Genomic DNA, 17,443 nt, shown 5'->3' on the forward strand with positions numbered 1-17,443 from the left:
TAGCTTCAGAGCTTAACTATTTTGGTTGGAAGATCAAATGTCTCTGTGTAGTGCGATGAGTTTTTTAAGCTCCAAATTAAATACTCGAAGGTTTGCAGCTCGCCAGGCTTACTGCAAGATGCACGTCTCTTGGTGACGTAATAGTTTAATGGTTGAAGATTTCAGGCCGTCTAACAGTTTCTGGCTCTTTCTCATGTATCCACCTCTGGAGATGAATGTCACCTTAAAGGGTATCTTAGCCTTTCAATAAAGTTTTGCTTCCCTTTCAAGGATAGCAGCCCCTAAAGCCAGAATATTTTGTACAAAAAGCTGCCTTTTGCCGCAGCATTACAGTTTGCTACCATTGCCAGTAGAGCATATGTTGAGACTAATGTCCCTGATGAAGTTGCACCGGCATACAAAAGTTTGTGACACACGTGATTAATTATGAGAAGTTTCCATTGAGCGTGCTGCTTATATACAGCAATAAAAAGTCGCCAGTAATTTTCAGTTTTTTAACAACAGCTGAGTAAAAGTTGAGAAGCAGCTTCAGGCCAGACTAATGGATTGTAGGTAATGAGCTGTTTTTCAGTGAGCGTGATGTATATGTGGTGTTTTTATCATTGTAAACAACTGGGCAGTTAATGTGCGTGAAGCTTCTTTTCTCTTTTGATAGGTCTGAAAATTACCATACTGCTCAGTTTAATAATTATTTTTCCTAAAGTGGCTTCAATTAAAATGTGAGTTCTTCTGATTATGCACTCAGCAGATTGTGATATCCGTCTTCATGCCCCTTCGCTCATTAGTGCAGAATAGAAAGGCGTTATGTCACATTAAGACATAGCTGTACTGAGACTACTCCATCAGCTGCTACCCAGAATCCTTCACTTTAAATCCTGTGCCGCTATTAGTCAACCCCACTATCCTTCTCAGTGACCCTGATTGTTTCTGAATAGCTGGACCTGCACCTCTTATTCTGCTCTAATTAGTGGAACAGCTGTCTGTATAAATAATTGGAGTCCCCTTCTACCCCTCAAGTCTTAAGCTAATGGTTTTCCTGTCCCTTCTTTTACCCTCTAATGGTTCACTTTCCTCCTGTGGTTTCCCTCTGTCTCAAGGCAGTGTGGGATATCTATATCAACGACCTGAGTAGCGATGGCCCTTTTAATGGGCTCATTTTATATCATCCTTTCTGCTTCACTGTCCATGTTAAATGAGACTGAAGTTAACCCCTGTTATTTAAAAAAAAATAAAAATCCTGTTTCGTGGCAGATGACAACTGCTTGTTAGAGTGACCTGATGCAGAGGGGTAGTGTAGATTTTATTTCCTTTTCCATGTTGATATTCAAACACTCGTCAGGGAAATGTTGAAGTAAGTGACATGTCTGCTAGTGCTGTGCTGTTAGTCTTAAGTGTTTATGAGGGTGAAGATTGTTGATAACGGTGTTTTTTTTTTTTTTTTTTTTTAAATATTAATTTAAAATTAAAAAACAAAAGGCAAATCTGCAAAAAAAAAAACCAAAAACACTTTTCTGGGGTTCTCTCTCGACTTTGTACTTTCTTAGTTTCGACTTTCTTAGTTAGGTAATAATGTATACTTTTTATTATAATTTAGGGAAATTAGTCTGCATTTAACCCATTCACTCAGTGAAGCAGTGGGCAGCCACCAATCCAGCACCCGGGGAGCAGTGTGTAGGGACGGTACCTTGCTCAGGGGTACCTCAGCGTAGCTGTTCAGTGGATTCGAACCCCCGACCTTCTGATGATGCGGCGTAATAACCTTTATTTAAGTTCATTGTGTTATTCATACCTGACTCGTCACTGGTGTTACTGAGTGAAGGTGACGTCCTCATCATCACTGGTGTAGATGGGTTTTGAGGGCCAAGTTGTCGAGTGTAAACTTTGCTGCAGATATTAATAAGACATATCCTAAAATGATGAGCTGGTGCGTCTGTGTTGTGATGGACTGTCAGCTTTTATGTGTAACTGCCTAGATGTATCAGAAATGTCTGCTATGTATTAAAGTTTTAGACCCACCTCGGCAGCAGCAGCATCCAAGCTGGAACGTGAAGCCTCCTTTATCATGTAATTGTTAAAATGTTAGCTTATGATTTCAGTTTAACATAACTAGGTTAGAATATTTTAACATGCTGCAGATAACTTAAAATGTTTGTTCATTAATAATTTGGGCTGTGTAACAGACTGTGCACAGTTTAAGACCTAAACTGGGATTTTTTTCCCCACATGTCCTTTATCACCTGCAGGAAATGGGCTGCTTTGTTCACGTTTGCACTACTGAAAATACTCCCTGTGGTATAGATGGGAAGATTGCTTCCCTACACCGCACTCGGTACACAAGCACTGCATCCACACTCAAAACAAGCTTTTCTGGTTGAGTACACATGAAATAAGTAATAAATTCATTTTACATACTTGCAAAATGATCCCAGTAGGTATACTGACTTTGTAACTAGTTTTTTTTTTTTTGTTTTTTTTTTTATCCAAGGAAATACATTTTTATTTTTATTATTATTCATTTTTTTTGTCTCTTTTATTCCCCCCCCCCCCCAAAAAAAAAAAAAATATATAAAAAAATATAAAAATTGTGACCAACGGGTCAACCTCACATTATTGGTTTTCTTGTATTCTGGATTTGAGCACATTTAAAAGTCAGAGTCAGAACTTTGAATTGCAAAGACTAGAATATGTAGCACTCTGCACATTTCTTTGCTAAAGAGGATAAAAAAGAAAAACCTCTGGGGATAAAATCTTGATATTTTGAATAGGCTCTGACTCACAGATCTTTTTTTTTCCCTGAATAAAACACAACAGTGAAAAGCTTATAATAATGTCTTGCATGGCCTTGATTCTCCAGACAGCCTGCAGTAGTTAATCTAAGCCTCCGCCTCTGGAGTCTCTCAAGTTATGCTTTTTGTGCCCGTTATGTTGAATGTGTATAGAATTATTACGCTTGTACTTTTACGCCGACTGACACGCAAAGGAATAGCAAAATGTGAGCGCTGTATTACAGCTTGTCCTAACATGAGAGTCAGGAAAATCCTCCATAAACCATAAAGCTCAGCCATGCGGAGTTGGACAGGGTTTCTTTATTCTTCCCTGTCCCCTGGCATCATTAAAAAGGAGGAAGAGCCTTTCCTGGATTAAAGGGGCTTGTAGTGTGCCACAGACTGTGGACAGTTGATCATTATACATCTCTTCTGCCCTCCACTACACCACTTTCTCTTTCCCTCCTTCCATTTTAGGCTATTTTAGGTGCTATCAACACAAAAGTTCTTAGCTCCCTGCTCCTGTCATTTCTTTCCTTACCTATTCCCACTTCAGCCTTTGTCTCATTATATCACCTCCCCAACGTTTTCTTCTACAGTGTCATATTTCTCCCTTTCTTTTTGAAATTTAATTAAAAGTACTTGTAAAGGAGAAAATTATAAACCTTAAGTGCCTCAGAGGTTCAAAGTATGTGTGTAAAAGAAGAAGAAGGTAAAAAGGGTGTCCCCTGTTTCTTTATTATGCACAAATTCTAATGAGATGGACCACGAAACCCAATTACAGGGCCGTAATGCGTTATCATTATCACATAGATAGAGATAGTGATGAGTGAGGTTGGGTTTAATTTTAAATGCATGCACACCTTCCCTGTAATAGCAGGGATCTCGATGTGTGTGATCTTGAAGGTGTTTCCCTGCAGAGCCACGTGCAGAAACCTCAAAGAAATGTCTCCCAAAGAAAATAAGAGAGAGATCAAAAATCTGTCTGAACTTTCTGAAGCTCTAAATAATTCAACACTCAGACATTTATCAGATTAACATCACAGTGAAAGCACTGCATCAAAGCCATTCTGAAGATGCTCATCCCCGTTTTTTTTTATTATCATAAACTCTATATAAAAGATAGTTGTTCCTAGTGCCTTTAAAACTGCGTTCTTTCCAGCTGTCAGCAGAGGGCGACTCCTCTGGTTGTAAAACGATGGATCGTATTGAAGTCTATGAGAACATGACGCCAGTGCTCACTTGATAATATGTCCTCAGTAAACAATTGCTAAAACGTCTTTAGTGTCAGTTGTTATTGAATCATTTCATTTTTGTAAATTATCGCCCTAATTCCACCAAAAATTTACTTGCAGGCAGCCAAGTATATTTGCATAGTATGACTGGCAGCAGTGACACTCCGAGGCACTTCAAGATTTCATTATTGATACCATTTATCAATTCGATTTCTCGTTGATGCTCACTAGGTGTCCTTAGCTCCGCTTTGTGCATCACCACCATCATTAAACAGCATGTCAAAGACATTACATTCATGCAAATTGCACTGTCTGTGGTCAAATGTGTTTGCATGTTGAAGGTATTTCCCCTCTTTGTTGTGATCAGGGTTGGGGTTATTGCTAAAAAAAAAATAACGTAACATTTGTGTATCTGTGCGGTATGCTACTTAATATTAGTTACACAACTCATTACATCACTTTTACGTTTCTCTGTAAAATGACGTGAAACTCGTTATCCTAATGAAGACACGTGCGATCTTTCCTTTAGTATTTAGGTGTGAAAACTAAGCAAAGATGAAAAACGGCACAAAGACACTTAAAAGCAATCGCCACGGTGATTCTACTATAGAAGCATGAGCAGGTAGAAACGGAGGCTGCAGCCTGACTGCTCATCACTTTGTTACCTGGTGAAGTTCGGGCTCTGGCTGCTGGGCTGGGCTCAGCATTCGCTCAGCTTTAACATCAATCTGGGTTCTCGGCGAGCTTAATGTTCGCATACTGTCTGTTGTAAAGACCCATCTTTTAGCACATCCCAGCAAACCCACTCACTTCACCAGATGCACCTTGTTTAGTTCTCTCACCTTTGATTGGGTGTGGTGCTTGTCCTTAATTGCACTCACCTGTCACACGTTCTATAAGGACTGCATTCACTTTTGGCTCACTTTTTTCTTCACTCCCACACGGGGCGGCAGCAGTGCATTGGCAGTCCGTGTGTGTCTTTCCTTTATTGATTTTGAGAATAAAAGGAGAACCCTGTGAATGATTGATGACTGCTTATTCTCATTCTAATCGGATGAGCCCATGATGATGACTACTTAAACCCTGAGCCTTCCTTCCTTCATAACACTGTCTGTGCAGATGTTTGCAAATAACAACTCCAAAGAATCGTCATTGTATGAGGTTGTGGTGTTTTAATAGATGGATTAGAAACTGCAACAAAAAGAATAAGATGCTGACAGTCAACATGTAGAACTGAATAGAATAGAATTCAACTTTATTGTCACAAGTACAAGGCAACAAAATGCAGTTAGCATCATCCAGAAAGTGCTTTAGCAATAATATAGATGTATTACAGAATATGGATCTATTATAGGTATGTTACAATGTGCATGGTATGAAGGTATGTTATGAATATGCTATAAGTATGTACAAGCTATAGCTGTAGTGAGTGTACAAGCTATGTACAGGCTATGAACAGGTTATCCATATGGTTAAAAATATGAAAACTATACAGATTGTAGATATACAATTGCGAGTATTAATAAACAGTTGTAAAACTATAATTATTGTATTGTACAGTATGATTGTCTACACAGAATTTACAGTAGGCATCAAAACAGAACCTCACTGCACGCTTTGTGTTTTTTCTTTTTTGTAAATCCAGTTTAAATAATTAATTCCTAAATATAGTTCAGATCAGTTTTATTCATTTTAATAGCCCTTTTTCCGAGAAATGGGCTTGAGTAACATAATTGATGGGACATGTATGTATATACGTGATATCAAAAGCGCACATCCACACATACAATGACTGCAATCCATCATAACTGTGATGTGTTATGATATTCATCCAGGAGCTATACTATAAATGCATGTCATGCACTTAGTATGAGTTGGTAAATCAGACGAGGAGGAGCTGAAATGTTTCCAGGGCACGAGTCGCTCCACTGTGTGATGAACAAATAAGTGTGGTGACAGAATGGTGTATGTGTTTGTGCACCACTTCGGATATTTCATAGTGTCTCCTGACCCTGACCGGACCTACGCAGATAGCTGGCCAGCAGCAGCATCACTAAACAGAATTACGGCTGCAGGCAGGAAAAAAACAGAAAAGCAAATCTGAGCAAAGTAAAACACAGCTCTGTTTAGAAGAGAGCAGCTTTTCCAATAGAAATAAGACCTTAATTTATATCAGACTTTCCTGTTATTGCTCTAATTATCAGAGACTTTTCCATTAACATTAAGCAATTTTTCACTTTCAGCTGTTAATTATGTAATCAAACTGCTTCCTACAGCAGTAATGACCAAAGCGATTCGAACTGACCATCTTTAGCTTGCTCCAGCGACTCAACGTGCAGATTAGAAACTGACTCAAATACATTCAGTCAGTCCAGGCCTTGTTCGTCAAATGTGCTCGACGTCTGCAGGGCGCTTCGTTGACTCCTGTCTGTCAGCGGTATGTTGTGGTTTCATTTCTGCTTCAGTGTTGTCCTGCGCTGTCATGCTACCAGGTGGTGTAACTCTCTTCCAGTGTGCCTACGTTTTTGGTTTCAGGGTGTTAGTTGCACTCAGGAAATTGGACAAGGCTTCAGATGAAAAATCAGATGAAGGGAGATTGGCCTTTGAACCGTGTGGGATTTAAACATATAAAATGTGTCTGGCAGAATTTCTTTTAAGTAAAGAAAGGTAGAATATGCCCAGTATTTGTCCAGGTTAAATGAATTTATCAAAACCAAACACATTTGAAGTGGCACAGATTTATGGGAGTGGGTGCACAAAAGTGAGACAATAGGGAAAAAAAGTTGCAGGTACGCAGGGAGGGGAGGGGGGGGCAGGAAAAGAGTCCAGAGGAACTCATTCATCACAGCCAATCTACCAGCCAAGCCAGCTTAATGGAGACAGATAGCGGCTGTAGCTGTCAACACAAGAAGCTTATCTCTATATTAAGCATTCCCACCGTTAGGACCACACCGGCCACATGTTGGGAGATTGTTCTGGAGCATTTAGCGACAGGGCAAATATCCTAATTAGGCTCAAGTTTGACACCAGGTGTCGTTTTTCTCTCCCTATTTTCTGTCACTGGTGGTACGACCTTGTCACTTCATTTAAAATATCAAAAGTAATCCTCTATCTTCCGTGGAAAACTCAGACTTCAGGTAAATCTTCAACACCTCTCTCACCTACTCAGTAAGCCTCAAAGTAATCCCTTTTCCTTCTCTCCTTTTATCTCGTCTCATTCCTTCTCAGTGTTGTTCTCTTACGGGATGTTGCTAGGTCAGGATTATTGTCAGAGGACCAGCGCAGTCGCCTTCAGTCCTTACTGTTGATTAGCTTATTCATCTAATTTATACACTGTAAACTGCTCTGAGTAAACTCAGACATTTAAGTTTTCATTCAGATTCCTGAGTGATGAGAGCAAAGATCAAAGCCAGCAGTCTTGTTGCAGTGGAAAAATGTTAGAAAGGAATCAGACAGCCGTCTTCTGTCACCGCAAGGATCCTTGCTGTCATGTGAAACTGTATTGATCCACAGAGAAAAAATCTATTTCAACTTTTCCTTCCTTTCACAGGGAGGTGAGAGGTCAGGGTCAGGTACACATGTAGCTGTCTGTAGAGATAATAGTGATACTTCTCTCATTCTCTGCTCAGACCTTTCTGCAAAGGGGAAAGGGAGACAAGTCTCTTCCTTTGGTTAAACACAATAAAATATTTTTAGCAATGATTATTATTCTGTGTGGAGAAAAACCACATTACTTGTAATTTTGTATTCTGGACACCAATACTTCCGATTTAGAGTTGATGTAGCGGGGCTCACACTAGAGTTTTCCCTGGCATTCAGGAGCAGCAGATCTACTTATTGGGATGGATTACAGTAAACCAAGCAATATTTTCTCTGCCAGTGTTAGTTTACATTGATGTTAATATTAACTGTCTCTCTAGTTCAGACTTTTGTGATGAGCAAGAATACAAAACAGGAGGCTGTCACGGCACATTAGGCTGATGCACACAGGCAAATGTGCATGAAGATAACTGATCCCTTTCTATATCTGATTGTTACGCTGTATAATACATGTCACCTCTGCATAGTTTAATGTGTTTCTGGGTTTCTTTAGGAAAACATATTTTTAGCTTAATGTTTAAATGACAGGTTGCCACCTGAGGCTGGCTTCCAAGACTGAGACGATCCCTGCAGATGCTCATGCCAAAATAGGCTATAAAAAGCAATGAAATTACCATGTTTGGAGCCTAGTCGCAACATTATTATGACGTTATGGTGGCAGTTTCATTTAATTTTATTTCTGTTTCCATATATAGTCTATGGATTAAAAATTAGACCTGTTAAGTGGCAACATAAGATTTTATGTACCTGACAGCTAAGCTTAGTTAATTAACACCACTTTTCATTATCCTGTTTATATGAATAACATTATACAACTTTAGCCTTATTAACAGCCAGCGAATCTCCCATATATTGTTATTGTGGTATTATAACAATTTTTAAGTTGTGGTAACTTGAACACAGTGCTGAGGACAAAATTTTACGGGGCACTTGTTATTTTCCCAACAGCCTCTATTCTGTTATTTCCTTTGATGGAATTAATGAGTGACTTATTGATATTTCACTTGTAAAGCAATAACCGGACATTGCTTTGTGGTGAGCTTTTTGTTATCTAATAAGGTCCTGCCTCGTCTCTTCTCATCTCACTCCTACTTTCCTCTCCTACTGGTTAAATGCATCACCTCTTCCTCGCAGGCTATCAGCTTTCTCCTTTAGGATGTTGGAACCAGAAAACGATGATTATTCACTTCCAGTCACTCCCTCCACTGCTTCATTTCCCTCTTTACCCTGCAGGTTGTGCTTATTTCGCTCAATTTTCTTTTCCATGCCACCCTCATCCTATCATTTTTCTTTTTCTTTCTGCTTTTGTCTCATTCGTACTACTGGTGCATAAACGGGCACAGTTGTCTTTGTTGCAGAAAAACCAAAGTCAGCCTCAGATTGTAGACAAACGAGCACAACTGAGATCAGTTGAAATGAGACTTGCATAACATATTTTAATATTTTATTCTCTAAGAAGATTATTCGGCAGACGTCTTGCCAGGGTGTGTGTGTGTGTTCGTGTTCTCCTAAAGACATTTTGTCCACTAAAGTTGAACTTTAAGCAAAAGAGTCATGCATATTTCCTTTGCCCCCTCGAGCAGGTCGTCTTATTATAGCTATTCCTTTAAAGCAAATCGTTTTTTTGTCCCGGGATTTTTTTTTTCTTTTAATGCTCGTACAATAAAACCCATTATAGTAGCTTAAATGTAGCAGAATTAAAGCAGTTAATGGCAAATTTGTGAAGTAATTGCGTTATCAAAGCTCTTTAAAACCACCCACTGACATTTTTCACTTTGCATTAACATGTTAATTCTCAGCTTTTTCCTCATTTGCTGGCTGATGCGTTCAGTTTACATTAAACGACTCAGGACCAGTCACAGACCAGAAGTTGGATTTGTCTTTGGGGTGAAGGAGATGGTTTTCCTGTTGTTGTGGTGAATCATGGGAGGAATTCAGAAATGCGGTGATGGTAAAGTATCAAAGAAATGTACTTTACTCGTGCATTAGTTCCGGTCTTTAATGCTTTGTCCACTACCTTTAGTGTAAAGCGATTGATCCTCTTATCCACTGGTAATTCAGCCTTCCAGTAGCTGGAAGATGTAAAATACGATTTTTACAGCCACATTTCTTCTAAGTGAAACTTAACAGCCCTGTAAATATGGGAAACCAAGCAAGTTGTCCAGGAGCGATGTCAGGAATTTCCTCTTAATGCTTTTAGGCTGCCTTCTCTTTCCCTGGCATAACATTAATCCAATAAAGCTATCTGGACTTTCTTACTCATTGTCATTACATTTGATAAAATATGAATGGAGCCTCTTGTGCAACCATTGCTCCTTTCAAAGAAGAGAGATGCACTCACACTCATTGCCTAAATGTCGAAAAGGTTATTAGATTTGATTAAGTTGGAGTTATTTTTAGTGGCAAATGATTTCCTAAATTTTCTGTGAAGAAAGCTGGAGGGCGGAAAGTACACTCTGCTGGCCTTTGCCTTCTTGAGGAAACAGAAATGTGTGGAGGTGTTCTTGGTCTTGATGCACACACAGGGGAACAAGGTCATTTTCCTGGATGCTCCATACCCCGAGAGCTGGAACATAAACACACACACCGTCATTAATCACATCAACGAGGGATCACCTGAAGTCCACATGCTTACTCTCTTTCACATGTACACACACGGACTCACGCATTACTCATCAAGCATATGCAAGGGCACCGCAATTAGAAGTGTTATTTACATTACTCAGTGGAGTAAGTTGTTACTGTGGCCTTGCTTTTGCTGAACCTGCCTGATGTCTGACTCACTGAGCACGTGCAGAAGGATGAGGTGTTTAAAAGAAAGCAAGTATGTTCTGATTGGCAGTTTTGAGAAAGGAATGAAACTGAAGAGGAGGGGAGGGGCAATTTAGTGCCATCCATATCTATAAAGTAGAAATGTGTTAAAGGTTCTTGAGTAAAGTGGAAAATATAATTATAAAATGATGCATGCCTACAGTGGAAGGTGATGTTGGGGGGAATTGGTATAGATCACTTGGTTGAGCCATATATCCACAGGCTGCAGAGGCGGCTTGCTTAGTCTCTACTTTGACTGTCTACTCTGCATACTGTCCTGCTGAATAATATATTAATAAATAATAATTTAAACCTGTGCGATCTCCTCTGTGCAAAGATTTTGTGGCTGAAAAACACAAACAGTGGTTACTCTGGATGTGAAGAGAAGGGGAGGTTCTGACTGTTAAACTGCAGGTTCACTGGCTAATGAGTTGTGATTGACAATTTGTTACCCAGTGAATATGCAGCTTCACATCACAGATAATCCCCCGTTTTGAAACATGGTGTGACTAATATTTACAAAATGAGACTTATGAGCAAGACCAAGAAGCTGAAGTGCGGTGAAAATGTGATTACACAGGTCAAGACCCAAAGCTTCTACACAACCTGTGTTCTTTTTGCAAAGTCAAATTTATTTATATAGCACCTTTAAAACAACTGTTGACCAAGATGCTGTACATTTAAGATAATCAAAAGATATAAAAACACAGGAAGACATGATGAAACTTAAGAAAAAGAAGCATAAAATGATCTAAGTAAGAAAGACATATAACATTAGTAGTAACTCATTCTGATTTAAAAGCCAGTGAGTAAAAGTGGGTTTTCAGACGGGTTTTGCAACCATAACCTTCAGATAGAAGGTAACCTGCTCGATTCTAGCTGTTTTTATATATGTTAGCATTAGTTTTGCATTTCTATACTGCAGCATCTTTTTATTTATACAATGGAATATAGGTTTGTATATCTGCAACAACCTAGTCTGAACATACGCGGCTCTCTGTAATGAGAGCCAGACAAGCTGCTTGCTTGTCTGTTGCTTAGATTAGTGGAACAGCAAATCAGAAATGCTTCACATCATTTAACCTAATACAAACTTATAACTGCAATAAATATTACAGAGCTCCATTAAAATTTGTAGGTTGATGACACCTGTGATGTGAATTATGTCAATAAATTTGGATTATACTGTCACTACTGTGCTATACTACATGTAGTCACCTTGAAACTGTGAATATCTTCAAAGTCATTATTATAAAATGTAATTTGATCTTTCCATTTTTCACAATAAGAGAAGTTATTACGAGTCTTTTTTTTTTTTTTTTACAGTGCAGCTGTTATTTCATGAAAGCTCCTTTCTGTATAAATGTCAGTGACAGCGCAGCGTTTCAGTTTGCTCTGCAGCTGCTCACCCGATGCAGCTAACTGCAGCCTTTTTAACACGCGTGTAGTAAAAACAAAGATAACATACATTTATTATTTATTTTAGTCCATTTAGTAAGTTCTCAGTAGAACTTGCAGTGTGGCTTATTTTCATTATTGTGGCAGAGAATACATGGAACTGCTTACTGTGTAATGCTGTAGAATAGTACTGTAACTGAACTTGAATGCATGAAGATTATTACACCAGGAAAACAATTTATTGGCGTGGTTCTTTCCTCGGGTCATGCTGCATACTGAGCCATTGACATTTTGAGTGAGGACGCTAATGAGGAGACTGGGGGACCACACATGCAGGCACAAACACACAAGCATAATGACCATACAAAAGGGCCTGTGAAATAATGCACACAAATGGGGACAATATGTTAGGCCCAGCTGTGGCCTGGGTATTGATCCATTGATCAAGATATAAATATGTCCTGTGAAACTCCTCAGTGCTCCTGCTGAGTTATTAATAGACACTAATTTGGTCGATACAGGAATGGGGAGGGGGAGGCTCTTGGTCTCATGGCTGCATGTTCACATGCGTGTATGTATCTATGCACGGCTCAGTATCAGAAACTCTACCCAACTCCAGCAGACTTGAAGCGTTCCAGCCTCCTCTGTGTGTTCCTATAACATACGTGTTTGTGTGTACATGTAGGACATGAATTTGTGGTGCTGTGTGCTGAACTACCATCTATGAAATTGGATCGTATTTCTGTGTTTTTGTGTCATCCACCTCATTGCCCCACTGTCCCACATTTTAAAATGAACCCCAAAACCCATATTTTCACTTGTTATATTTTGTGATACTGATATCAACACATATAAGTTAGGAGAATAACTTATACTAATATGTATTTATTTATTTATTTATTTATTTTTTATCCCCCTAGTGATTTTTCTGTAAATACTAATTCAGTAAATTTATATTGCTGTATGTATTTAATGCATTATACAGTGTAGAAAAGCTTAATTCAAAGCTGATGTTGGTCTGTGTATAATAATGTACATAATACTAACACTGGTATGAGATTAATGGTATAGGCAGATACCTGAACCCAGGGTTTAAATATTGTATCAGAACTGGAAAAAGTTAGATTCTCATATTTGAAAAACTAGAACTACCAAATGTTTGTTGCACGATAAACAAATTAAGCAAACTGTCCAGTTTTATGTAGATTACATTACCCACATTACACAACGTATAGTTTCTTATGTTGTCTGCATTTCTATTATTTGTTAGGCCAACGAGAAAAAGAAGCAGGGAAAGAACTGAGTTGAAACATTTTGTTTTCCAGTAAACTGTATTTGTAGTTGTGAATGGGACCAAATTAGGACAAAAATATAGTGACCTTAAAGTTAAAGACACAATAACAAAATACCAAAGCAAAAAAGTGACTACATTTCAGAAGGCACTATGACATTTCAGAAAATACATTGTTGGTTCACAGACGGATTAAAACAGAAAACTGTGACATTTCAGAGCTAGAAAGTGTAGCGACGCTTGTCCATCTAAATCCTGTTTGCTTCTCAACCGAGTGGTTCTCATAACTCGAGATAGTAGGAGGGATCACAGATGACTAATAAAAAAAAAAATGTTTATTTGACCTCTCGTGTCTCTCTTAAACTCAAAAAAAGAAGAAAAGGTTGGAGGTCACCTATTGTGAAATAACCTATAATGCAGCATCAACAAGGACTGCTTGGATGTTGTGTCAGATATGTGGCCGTGCCACGCTACTCACGGAGAGTTAAGGAGAACTTTAGAGGTCTGGCCTTTCTAACTTGAGATTTTCTTTTCAGTCTGGTAGTTTAGAGACTGAATGTGTCACACTGGATACAGTTTTTGTTTTTTGTTTGTTTGTTTGCTTACAGCTTTGTTTCATTTTCAGTACTTTCCAGAACACTTAAACATTCTTTGACAAACGAATAAAGTTTTGTGATGATTTTCTTGGAATATATTTGAGCAGATATTTGATTTTCCTTTGTAAATCAAGAAGTCCTGGTTAGAGGATAGATATGTGTGTATTTATAGGACTTTAATTGGAAGTGGTCCGCTGTCGGCAGATTATTTGTTTTCTTTGTTTGTTTTTTTTTTACCTTGCTCACTAAAGAGGCATTAAGCTGAATTCTTCCTGTACTTCCTGTGTCTTTGAGGCTTTGTTTAGCTTCCTGATCAATACTAATAACTCTTGACTCAACGCGCTGTTGTAATTTCTGGTTAGTGGTGTCTGTGACCAAGCAGCCAGCATCATAAGACAAATTATTTCCCAGCATCACAAATGACTAACACTTATTATTATAGCATTTGGCTTTGTGACATTTTCTCTATTCAGTAGACTTTCTAATGACTTGGCACCCAATCTCTGTAGGTAATTCATTTCTGTGAGAAAGATGTAACAGACATCGGTTACAGGCTGCCTTTGAAATCAGGACTCCAGGTGAAGATGATGTAAAGGCTTGAATAAAACTGAAGTTTGACTTTTTGTGTGTCTGTCTCTGTGTGTGTAACACAGTTACGACACAACAGAGTCAAAGTCAGTGGTGTTCCCTAAGCTCTGTCTCCTGGCTAATGGTTTGTGGCACTGTTGCCCGCTTCAATCTCCAGTCCCTCCTCAATCACCAACCGGTTCCACTTTCCCTGCAGGTGGCTGGAAATGAGGGCAGCAGTTGATTAGAGCAGAGGAGAGCACTGTAATAGTCAGGCGGCTGCTCGGGGATAAGAATAGCTGCTCAAATCCATCTGTCAGACCACAGGTTACTTTGACTACTGATGCTTTCGCTGTATCCCTCAATACTTCAAAGCAGATAGAGGATCTGCTGTGTGACGCGTTGCACCAACTGTATTAGTTATGTGTCATCTAAATCACATGAATACCTTGTTTCCTGAAGGACAGAAAACATCGGTGTAACAAAATGAAACCTTGGATGAATGTGGACCTGTGTAAGAGTGACTTGACACACTAACACAGTTTACAAGTCATTTTGTTTTGATCATTACGCTTTCATCGTGTTTCTGACTGATTTTTTGTTTAGAGAAACTGTAGCGTATGAAACCAAATTTAAGCATAGTTTAAACAGCCCCTTGCTGCTCCCATGGAGTCAATTAGTCCCATTCTGTCAAAGCTGCTGGTGTGTCTCATTTATGCACAAGATGACTTTTTGCCCTGAGCCACTGGGTTATGGCAGTTGTGAGAAGGATGCGCATCACTCCCAAGTCATCTTACTGCAGCATAAGCCACCACTACCTCTCTGACCTTATAAAGCTGACTTAGGTCTCTGAAACTTGACTGGTCTCTCTCTTTTTTGGGGGATTTTGCTGCAGAGGGTGGATCAGAATACCAGCACCAAAAGCATATGCTTTGGACTATTAAATCCTAGCTAATTTAATTGACATTAAATAAGAACCAGAACCAATTCACAGAACTGCACAGAAACACTGCAAACCGGCTTTATAACAAACTTTAAAAAGCAGCCGACTAGGAAGTAAATAGACTTTTTTTTTTTTTTTTTTTTTTTTTTGGACCTTTGTAGCCTCCAGTTAGAAAGTGACATTAGAAGAAAGATGAAAAACTCCCAGAGCAAGGCAAACGCAGGCGTTCCTTTGAGAACAAAATCCATCAAACCAGCGGGGGTCATCACAAAAAAATGACACCACAGCAATATTGTTAGAGATGTTTTTGGATGGGATTCACCTGCTTTTACCTGTCGCTATGCTGCGTTTCAACACAAACCTTTTGTACTCTTTCAAATGGAGATCTCATACAGACTCAGAAGCTCTCATTTGACTTTTCAGGTAAGACCAGGTGACTGAACACATTCCTCCATTTCAAAAGGGAGATCAGTACAAATAATGTTTAGTTAGAAAACAACATTAAAAATTGAAAGTTATAAAAGCGGCATTATGAAAGAAATCATGAGCGGAAACTAATATCAGTAAGATACAAAAACAAAATCTAAATAATAAATGACATATCAGTTTTTACCCGTCAGCTTTAAAAGGCTTATGGAGTATTGTCAGCCCGCGAATATGTTTGTGAATATAACTCGAAGGATTTTGAAATTCATCACATATGTGCATCTACTAGCAGGCTGAGGGGGGGCGATGGCACCCCTCAGGTAATTTTGCATCCCTTTTTCTGCAACACGTCGGAAACTTAACACCACCTGATGATGTTTGTGTGATGTCAGTGGATGGAAACATACATTTATGTATTTTTTCCACAACATTTCACTGCATTTGGATGGAAACCTGCATGCTGTTATGTTTTCCTTTTTCAACTTGTTTTTCTATATCCTGCAAAAAAAAGAAAAAGAAAAGAAAAACACAGGACTTGCTTGCAGCTTTTTTGCGTTATAGCTCTGAGTGCCTTCTTCTCTCCTTAAGGTAAAATTACTTAATTACAAATGTTGCTCCGAAAACAGACTTCTGAGCTCTGCTCGGAACTGAACTTTTAATTGGACTGGCGCTTTGAGGTCTCTCTGCCTCTTCACTGTCACAGGTCTGCACAACACATGTACATGTGCACAAAGACACACAAACATGGATGGTTCTAATCTAATGGAGCCTATTAAAGCTCCCTGAGCCTAATAAGGATTCAGGCATGTTTGCTTAATTTAAGCACATCTGCTTATCCATTGTTTTTAGTTTTGCAATTATAGTATCTGTAATGACTCCAACATGAAAGCTGAATATTTTTTTGTTTGCTGTGTCTGACTAGCTTAATTAATCCTTCTGTCATGCATACAAATAAGGACATTATTAAGAAATCCCACAGAGAAATAGGAAGCAAAGCATGACAAAGAGTTCCTCAGTGGAATTTAATGTAGAATTCAGTTCATAACATTTTATTCATATAACACCAATTCACACCACCAGTGGCCTCAAAGACCTTACAATACTAGAGAGAGAACCCCAACAGTCACACAGTGCCTACTGAATATCACTTGGTGACTGTGGGAAGGAAGAGCTTCCTTTGAACAGGAAGAGACCTGCAGGTCAGGTTGGGGGGAGGGGAAGAAAAAAGGAGTGACATGAGGACAAACGAGCAAAAACCAAACTAGGTTTGATTGCATGTAACTTATATTTCAGCTGTTTTGTCTGTGAAATGTATTTTGTTATTATATCACCCTCTTCAACACCAGCACTTGGTGCAGTTGGACCTTCTGCCAGTTATATAACCCATGTCGCTTAGTCAGCTGCAGCAGCAGTGTTCTGACTCCGGCTGCTCTCTTCCATCATCCAACGATATCAAGTGATGGGTGTTGCTGTAATATCACTTATTTTCTATTAGGAACACGTCGTCTATAAAGTAGTTAGTTTGTTCCCTTCTACAGAACTTTCTGTGGATTAATTCACTTTTTAAAAGTATCCATATGATGATTTTTCATAGAAGTCTGTTTCATGTTTCGGCCATAGAAATGCATTTGAGGCGTGTAGGTAATTTAGTCTTGACAGGAGGTGTGTGCTGGCAGGATGAGAAGATGACGTGTCATCTCTCCCTCTGCTCCATCCGACCTGCTGTGAACTGACTCAGCCCGGACACATTGGCCCCAGCAGGACTGCTGTCACTGGGGAAATGACTATCGCCACAGCGGCCTGCTCAGCTG

The 17,443-nt window shown here is 39.0% G+C and overlaps 1 protein-coding gene and 1 long non-coding RNA gene across 7 annotated transcripts in view; both read left to right on the top strand.

The window, feature by feature from the left end:
• rptor (regulatory associated protein of MTOR, complex 1) overlaps positions 1–17,443 on the top strand; it is a 184,773-nt gene that overhangs the window by 36,902 nt on the left and 130,428 nt on the right. The window lies entirely within an intron of this gene.
• On the top strand, positions 1,666–16,250 carry LOC120734557. Its single transcript, XR_005696034.1, has 2 exons — positions 1,666–4,890; positions 4,957–16,250. It is a non-coding gene; the product is annotated as an uncharacterized LOC120734557 (long non-coding RNA).

The sequence above is a fragment of the Simochromis diagramma genome, unplaced genomic scaffold, assembly GCF_900408965.1.
Source record: "Simochromis diagramma unplaced genomic scaffold, fSimDia1.1 OVJJ01000571.1, whole genome shotgun sequence".
Classification (NCBI taxonomy): Eukaryota; Metazoa; Chordata; class Actinopteri; order Cichliformes; family Cichlidae; genus Simochromis; species Simochromis diagramma.